Source organism: Manis javanica, chromosome 6 (genome assembly GCF_040802235.1).
Source record: "Manis javanica isolate MJ-LG chromosome 6, MJ_LKY, whole genome shotgun sequence".
NCBI classification, from domain to species: domain Eukaryota; kingdom Metazoa; phylum Chordata; class Mammalia; order Pholidota; family Manidae; genus Manis; species Manis javanica.
In genome coordinates, this window is record NC_133161.1 from 86,257,890 (window position 1) to 86,266,620 (window position 8,731).

The window sequence follows — 8,731 nt, forward strand, 5'->3', positions numbered from 1 at the left end:
CAAATCAGGCCAGGCTGCTCTTCTGGTGCTTGCCTTAGAAAGGAGAAAAGAAAAATCACCCAATCTATATGCTTTTTAGTTGCTAAAAAGTGACTTCTTCACCCTCCTTATCCCTGATTCACACTATAGAACAAAGATATATAAAGGAAAAAAATAATAGAGAAAACAGAAAATGTAAAAGGCAAAAGGTTTTGGTGTATTTACCTCCAGTGTTTTTATATTTTCAATATTACAGCTATATCTTTATTCTGTGCATTCTGCAGAATCTGTAATTTACTGAATTAATAAGTCCTACTTGTTAAAAAATTTTTAGACCTAGGGAAGATACACATGCCAATTGTATGAAATAAGGTTTTCTTTAAAGAACCCCTTTCATTCTAATGATTATTGATATTGAACATCTTTTCATGTGTTTGTTAGCCATCTGTATGTTTTCTTTGGATAAATGTCTATTCAGATACTTGGCCCATTTTTTAATTGGGTTACTTGTTTTTTGGTGTTGAATTGTATGAGTTCTTTAGGTATTTTGGATATTAGCCCCCTGTCAGATATATCATTAGCAAATGTATTCTCCCATACAGTAAGCTGCCTTTCTGTTTTGTTGATGGTTCCCTTTGCTGTGTAGATGCTTCTTAATTTGATGTAGTCCTGCTTATTTTTGCTTTTGTTTCCCTTACCTGGGGAGACATATCCAGAAAAAAATTACTCATACTGATGTTCAAGAAATTCCTGCCTATCTCTTCTTCTTAGAGTTCTATGGTTTCAAGTCTTGTATTTAGGTCTTTAATCCATTTCAAGTTGACTTTTGTGTGGTGTAAGACAATGATCCAGTTTCATTCTCATGCATGTAGCTGTTGAGTTTTCCCAAACCATTTATTGATGAGACTGTCTTTTTCCCATTGTACATTCTCGCCTCCTTTGTCATATATTAATTGGCCTTGCATTTGTGCATTTATTTCTGGGCTCTCTATTCTGTTCATTGATCCACGTATCTATGCTTGTGCCAGTGTCAACTCTTTTAATCACTCCAGCTTTGTAATATTATAGCTTGAGACCAGGGAGTGTGATATCCCCAGCTTTGTTCTTTCTCATGATCTCTATGGCTGTTTGGGGTCTTCTATGGTTCCATTAAATTTCAGGATTATTTGCTCTAGTTCAGTGAGAAATACCATTGATATTTTGATGGGGGTTGCATTGAATCTGTAAATCACTCATCATCAGGGAAATGCAAATAAAAATCACAATGAGATAATGCCTCACACTAGTCAGAATGGCTAGTACCCAAAAGACAAGAAATAACAATTGTTGGCAAGGATGTGAAGAAAAGGGAACCCTCCTACACTGTTGGTAAGAATGTAAATTGGTCCAGCAACTGTGGAAAGCAGTATGGAGGTTCCTCAAAATCTAAAAATAGAAATAGCATATGACCTAGCAATTCCACTTCTGAGAATTTACCCAAAGAAAACAAAATCACTAATTCAAAAAGATACATGCACCTCTGTGTTTATTGCCACATAATTTACTACTTACAATAGCCAACATATGGAAGCAACCCAAGTGTCCATCAATAGATGATGCATAAAGAAGATTTGGTATATATCTATAATGGAATATTATTCAGCCATAAAAAAAGAAAGAAATCTTGCTATTTGCAGCAAGATGGATGAACCTAGAGGGTATTATGCTCAGTGATATAAACTAGGCAGAGAAAGACAAATATCATATGACTTCACTTATATGTGTAATCTAAAACAAAAACAAAAACAAACCCCAAAGCAAACCCAAGCAAATAAGAAAGAAATAGACTCATAGACACAGAGAAGAGACTGGTAGTTACTATGGGGTTGGGTGAAATAGGTGAAGGGGATAAAGAGGCACAGAATCTCAATTATAATATAAATTAGTTATGGGGATGAAAGTACAGCATAGAGAATATAGTCAATAATACTGTAGTATCTTTCTATGTTGACTTATAGTAGCTACACTTACCACTGAGGTGAGCATTTAATAATGTAGATAACTGTTGAATCACTATGGTCTACACTTGAAACCAATATAATACTGCATATCAGCTATACTTCAACAAAAACATAAAAAATGAAAACCTCTTTTGTTCTAAACACTTTATTTTTCTGCTTTGTATATGGAAGATTTTGGCATGATGGTAGTTACAGAGGATTAAGAACCAAAGAAATAAGCCTAATAAAGGAGAGAAGCAGGAAGCATATCCTACGTAAAAGTGGTTATTTACAGATTCTGGACAACCTTTGTGTCCTCATTTGGAAAAAATGACTCTTAAGTGGCCATTTCAGGATTAGCAAAAGGAGGGGCAATGCCACAGCACAGCAGGAGGGAACTGAGTGGTTCAGAGGAGGCCTTGGAGTTCCTACTGAACCCCACTCTAAAGCCAAACATATATTGCCTTTGCGCAGGGCTGGCTCTGGCTTGGAATACATTGCTCTGCAGCTTGAAGCTCCAGGAAGTGAGAAACACATTTGTTTTTCCAGCCTTATCCCCAGGGCCAGTACAGTAAATGGAACAGATACATTCACTGAATGGATGAATAGCTAAAGTGAAGTAGATCTTTACATTTTTCCATTGAAAGGACAGTCTGCACTTATGTTCATATTTTGGTCATTTGTTTTGTGGTTACATGGCTTCTAATTAATGAGGGAGTCATAAACTATTACACCTGAAAAGGGCCTTAGAGATCTCTAATCCCACCTTCTCATGTTAACAGATGAAGAAGGCAAGGCCTAGTTAAGCAGCAAGAAAGTGGAAGTTTCCTCACTGAGAATATGGGTTCCGTGTCTACCACCCTCTCTCTTTTCACTGTATTGTATCATTCTGTTTTTGAGATGATCAGAGTAATCAATGGATATTTAATTTAAATTTATATTGATATGTGACTGACACAATCTGTGTGTCTATTGTATCATCTTTTTGGCAAGAATAATTGTTGCCATGAATTTTGTATCAGTTGTCAGAACACATGCCATATCATTTGTAAATGTAAACACGATCAAAATAATTTTGTTAAATACAGAAGCAGAGGAAAGCCATGATAAATAATGGTGAATACTTTAAAATAGAATAAGGACCAAGCAATTTTACGTCTGTTGATAATGATCATGAAGTGATTTCTTCTACGCAGAAAAGTTTTTGCTGAAAAGAATAGGAAATGACTCAAATCATAGATACTATCAAACTAGAAGCAGTAAAAGAAATTAAGTAATGCTAAGTCATGTTTAAAAAAAATTTCCTTAGAAGAACTTGGATGACGAGCTATCAATTGTGTTCAATGATTACTGTTAAAACAATGTTTACTATCAAAAATAGTTTCTACAAATAGTTATAAAAACTATTACTACAAGGTTTACTCCATTTCATAAATTTTCTTTAGTTACTAGCACAGTGGAAATCACCTTTAAATTAACATTTATTTAAAGTTCACATATATATCTCATAAGATAAACCTGAGTCTTAAAAGCAAGCTTCAAAGACAGCAATGACAGGCATTTAAAAGATATACATACAGCAATGCAATTATTCATTAGCATGGAATTACTTTAATGTTTTTACTTTTCCATACTTTAATTGTTCAAGATGCACACTATTCCTATGAATGAACTGAAATGTTAAATTCTTAAACTAAATTTTATATTTATATGGATTATATAACATGATATATGTGATATAGCATTGTATAACATAATGTATATACATGTGATATGTTCTCTATTATATAAATGCATTATTTGTAGTATTAAATACAAATGTTATATATTATTTAAAAATAACAAACAAACAAATAATACTCCAAGGAATGCAAGGGATAAAAAAACAAGTAAAAGAAGTTAACTATCTTGGCTTAGAATAAATGGATAGACATTTCCAAGAATTTAAAGCTATGGATTTTGTAACAATATACAATCAATTCTTATTATTCATGGATTCTGTATTTATAAGTTTGCCTACTGTTAAAATTTGTTTGTAACCCTAAGGTAACACTTGTGGGCTTTTGAATCACTTGAAAACATCCACGTGGTGGTTAAACATTTGAGTTGCCTAACATGCTGACATAAAGAAGACAATGCTTTGCTGTTTTGTTTCAACGCTCATATGCAAAAAGTGTCCTTTTTGTGTTCTGAGAGCCACATTTATCACATCTTTATGCTTTTTGTTGGTGATTTCATTGTATATGTTCTAAGACCCAAAGCTTAGTGCTGAAGTTCTATCTAGTGTTCTTAAGTACAAGATAGTTGTAATGTACCTTGCAGAGAAAATACATTTTAGATAATCTTCCTTCAGGTATGATTTATAGTTCTGTTGCTCACGAGTTCCATGTTAATGAATTAACAATATATGTAAATAAGGTGTCTTTATATTGATTGGTTGACAAAAATATTATGATCATAGGTTTGCAGAAATCTAAACCAGTATGTCCCATAGGAGCAAAGATTAGTATTCACTAATTCAATGTTTGTGGTGACTTTATACAACATAACTACTATAAATAATAAGAAGCAAGGAAAAGATGCAGAAAGCTACAATTTGATTTTCATTTCTTTATTCTGATTTTATTGTTTTGTTTCAGGAATGTAAAAGGAAACTTAAGATCAATCTTCAATAAAGAAATAAAAATAAATACATTTTGTTTCCTCAACATTGGTTATATGGAATTTTCTAAGTCTCTGTTAACTAAAGAGATGACAGCAAAATTAGGTGTCATGTTCCATGAATCTTGGATATTCCATGATCCCCCTGGTTTGGTGTGGGGTACCTAGTAAAAATAGATTTTTTTGGATAGATATTGACTGGTAGACATCCCAAGAGTTCCATGGAATATTCCAGTTTCATAAAATTTGAGCCTGAAAAGCACTGAAGACCCACGCCGTTAGCACATCGAATGGCTGCACAGTCTATAGTCTCATAAAGAGTGGACCATTGGATGTTGCTGCCTTAGGGAGTCACATAATGGATCTTTAATGGTAGGTCCACACTGGAGGGATTTCTTCTAGTCTGAACCTCTTCATCTGTGTTAGAGTGAGGTACTGGCAAGACATACCAAAGAATCTACCAACTATTCTAGTTTTAACCCAAATCAGGCAATTCTTGATCTCTATGGGTTGCTAAAATCAAGATTTTGTTTGAAGTTTTTTCCATGAAATTTATGATGAACAAGGACTAAGACCTCTAAAGAATAGGAAAATAAACATTTACTGTTGAAATATCAAATAGTTTTAAAAAGTGAATATTTAATTTTTTTATCACAAAAGCACACATTCCCTAAGAAACCAAACACTCTTGAACTTAATAAATCGGAAACTACAAATATATTAATACACATAGTGCCAATGAATGGATCTCAATACAATAAATAATGATTGCCATTAAATTTACTTACTTCCTTTGGTACAAATAGCAACATAGAGTATTTCCTTAAAAAAAATCTATATCAGAGTAAATGAAAATTTACTTTTGGAATCTGACCCATATACAGTAAGTGTAGATCCTTCCTTGAATGCACTTTTCATAAGAAAAAATAAATAAGTCTAAATATGTCTTGAATATGGACTGATGAAAGTAATTTTCATATGTGACTTATAGAAACAAGTCTTGCTACTTTAAAATCCCACCATATATTGGTGTTAAATAATGTGTTTTAGTCTAGGAAACAAATTTATAAAAAGGTAAATAAAATGTGTCAGTTCTGAGCTGAGGGCAGATTTGGTGTAGAAGGGAATATTTTGATACTGTTGTGAGGAATCAGTGAATGACACTAGGAGTCAGGGGAGGCTGGACATGAGAAAATCCAGAACTTTCCAGCAAGAGGGAGGAGGTAAAAGGTCAAGGTCAGATGGTGGGAATTCCATAGGAGTTGAAAAGAAGTCAGCTCTCCAAGTTTTTGATGGTCTGGAAGCTGCCTCCTTGAAACCCTCTCTCGTCTTCATGACAGTGCACCCTTCTGTTTTTTGTCCTATTTCTTTGATCATTCTTTTGGTTCCTGTGGTTTCAATTGATATCCATATATATCAATTGCTCTCATTTCCATGACATTACTTAACTTCATTTGGCATCCTAGCTCACAGTTCTCCCTCTTTGCATTTCTCATCACTTATCAGATCTTATGGCTCTTATCACTCCTTGATAGGAATGTTTGCAACTCCTTTACCACCCCTCCTGCACCACACTGGTTCACTGTTTACCTACTGGCTGCCACTACATTAATACTTGTCAACCTGAAACACCATTGCCTACTGGTTTCTAGCAGAAGATCCATTCCTAAAAATGGTCCAAAAAAACAGTTTCCTATTAATTAACATTTGAAAAATGCAGCATATATCACTATCCTGTTGCCATAATATGGCTAGCCATAATACACAATAGCATATGACTGATGTTTTTCAGAGCTGCTTGTCCTGGAACTCTTATTTTCATACAATCTTCAACATCTAGTCACTCATGTTCCAGAAAACACACTTTAGGAAACAAGGGCTTGGACTATTTAAGTGGCCTCTAACTGCTCTCTGACATAATCTTCCCCTTTTCAATGCATCTTGTAGTTCATGAATAATTTCTCTAAAGTGCATAGCTGATTTTATTATTCCTTTGCTCAAAAATATTAAGTGGCTCCCCACAGATCTAACCTGATTAAGCACCAGGCTCACCACTGCATGGTACCAATATACCTTCCCAGTATTGTCTTTCCCACTACGTGGCACTGTAGTATAGGAGAAAGGCATGAACTTTGGTGTCAGATCTAGGATCAAATTCCAACTCTGTCTCTTAAAATCTATAAAACCAGAGGCAAGTCACTTACTGCTTTGAGCCCTGTCTTTGTTCGCCTGCAAGTGCAGGTAGTATATATAAAGATGGGAGGATGTAGTGAGGATTTTTTTATGGGTCCTGTAGGGACAGGAGCCAGTTCCCAGAGCATATCCAAACTTTCTTGGTGGAACTATGTCTTGGTCCTTGTCTCCATGGGGTGTACAGGACCCAAGAATCAGCAGCAGTGCTTGGAAAGCAAATCTCTGAGTCAAATAGATGAAGTAAAAGCCCACTGCAAGTCAGAAACCTGTACTTCTGTTAGATTTAGGAAATTTTACAAGGCTAATGATTTACTTGAAATCCAACATGAAGAAAATACAAGGTCCTCAGTGAATGCCCTTTCCTAAGAAGGAAAAAGGGATTTTTGTTAGATTTATTCACTAGTGTCACTTATGTACTCAAATAGTGTCTTGCATATAGAGGATGCTCAGTTAATATATGATGGGTGGACAGAAGACAACAGGATGAAAGAAGGAGCCCATGGTATGCATTTTCACATGCTCTAGCATAGTGCTGAGTATACTGAAGATGCTTATTAAACACTTGGCTGGCTATTATACATAGTTATATGGATTTATACCTTAACCAGTCAAGGGCATTTACTAATGTACCTTAAACTAAATATTATTCCTATATATTTCTACTTCATAGAATACTTTTATATATTATCTATGTTATCACCATTCTCTTTCTTTTTAAAATGATCTAATCTTATATTTATTTTTCCCCTTATAATAGGGCAGTGTCACAGGTTGAAAGGGGCGATGAGAGAGAAATGAATTTAGGAGATTAAATAGATATTTTTTTGTCAGAAAGTTAACATTTTCTAATATTGGTTTGGATACATTGAGTGGGATGAAGAGAAAAGTAATTTTTTTTTAAGTTGGAATAAGATGGCAAGAATTAGGCATAAGGTGTGTGGAACATGTTTGATAAATTTATGTGGAAAGAATGTTACACTTATACACTGCATTTTTTTCATTAAGCACTCCACTCAAAGTTTTTATAAATATTCCTGTATGAGGGAAAAATAGCCAGATTTCTCCCTCACAGTCACAGGGACCAAGGCTCAGTGAAATTAATGATCTACAGATCCAGTAAGAGGTAGACGCAGGGGTGGGGTCCAGGTCTCCTAAAGTACTGAGGGGTAAATACAGTGTGAAATGTAAAGTAAGCCTGACACACCACAGAACATGAATAGTTAGGGTCAGTAGGATAGTTCAGCTGGAATCAAGGAGGTGTATAGAGAAGTCATAGGAAATCGGGTTAAAGAAATAAATATGAGGTAGATTACAGAGTATTTTAACTAATAGAGCAAAGAATTTGGGTTTTTATCCATGTCAGTCATTTTGAATTATTTTTAAAGCAATAAAATCCTTTTTAAAAATAAGCTATCTTTGGTGAGATGCCAACATGCAATACAAATTAAAAGGAGTGGTCACTCTGACTGAACTCTTTCCCCTTCTTGCTCTCAGCCCCTGAGGAGAAAAGTTCGAAAACCATGAAAAAAGTTTGAAATTGAGAAAAGTTTGTAAAGTCATGAGTCCTGACATGTTTTGGGCAAAGCAGCGATGCAGCAAACGGCCCAGAGCCCGGGGCTGGAGTGGGAGGGACCACCGTGGAGGCAGACAGCACAGAGGTGGACGGTGAAGGTGGCCAGTGGAGGCGAGGCAAAGGTGCTGGTGGCAGAAGGGCTGGGCAGAGTTCACAGATCCACCCTGGGGCGGCTGTGAAACGTGGCAGAGCAATGGCAAAAATGGTGAAGGGCAGAGAAAGAGGCTGCTGGGTTTGATGAAAGGCAATGATGTATATTTAAATGTGTTCAGTTGTGCAGACCTGTCTGCCACACTATTCTATGGGCAAAGTAGTAGAAAGCAGCCCTTTTTTCTCTACCTGTTTT

At 35.3% G+C, this 8,731-nt stretch overlaps 1 protein-coding gene across 1 annotated transcript in view; it reads right to left on the reverse strand.

Moving 5' to 3' along the window:
* Positions 1 to 8,731, reverse strand: part of CCDC146 (coiled-coil domain containing 146) — a 126,974-nt gene that overhangs the window by 74,323 nt on the left and 43,920 nt on the right. The window lies entirely within an intron of this gene.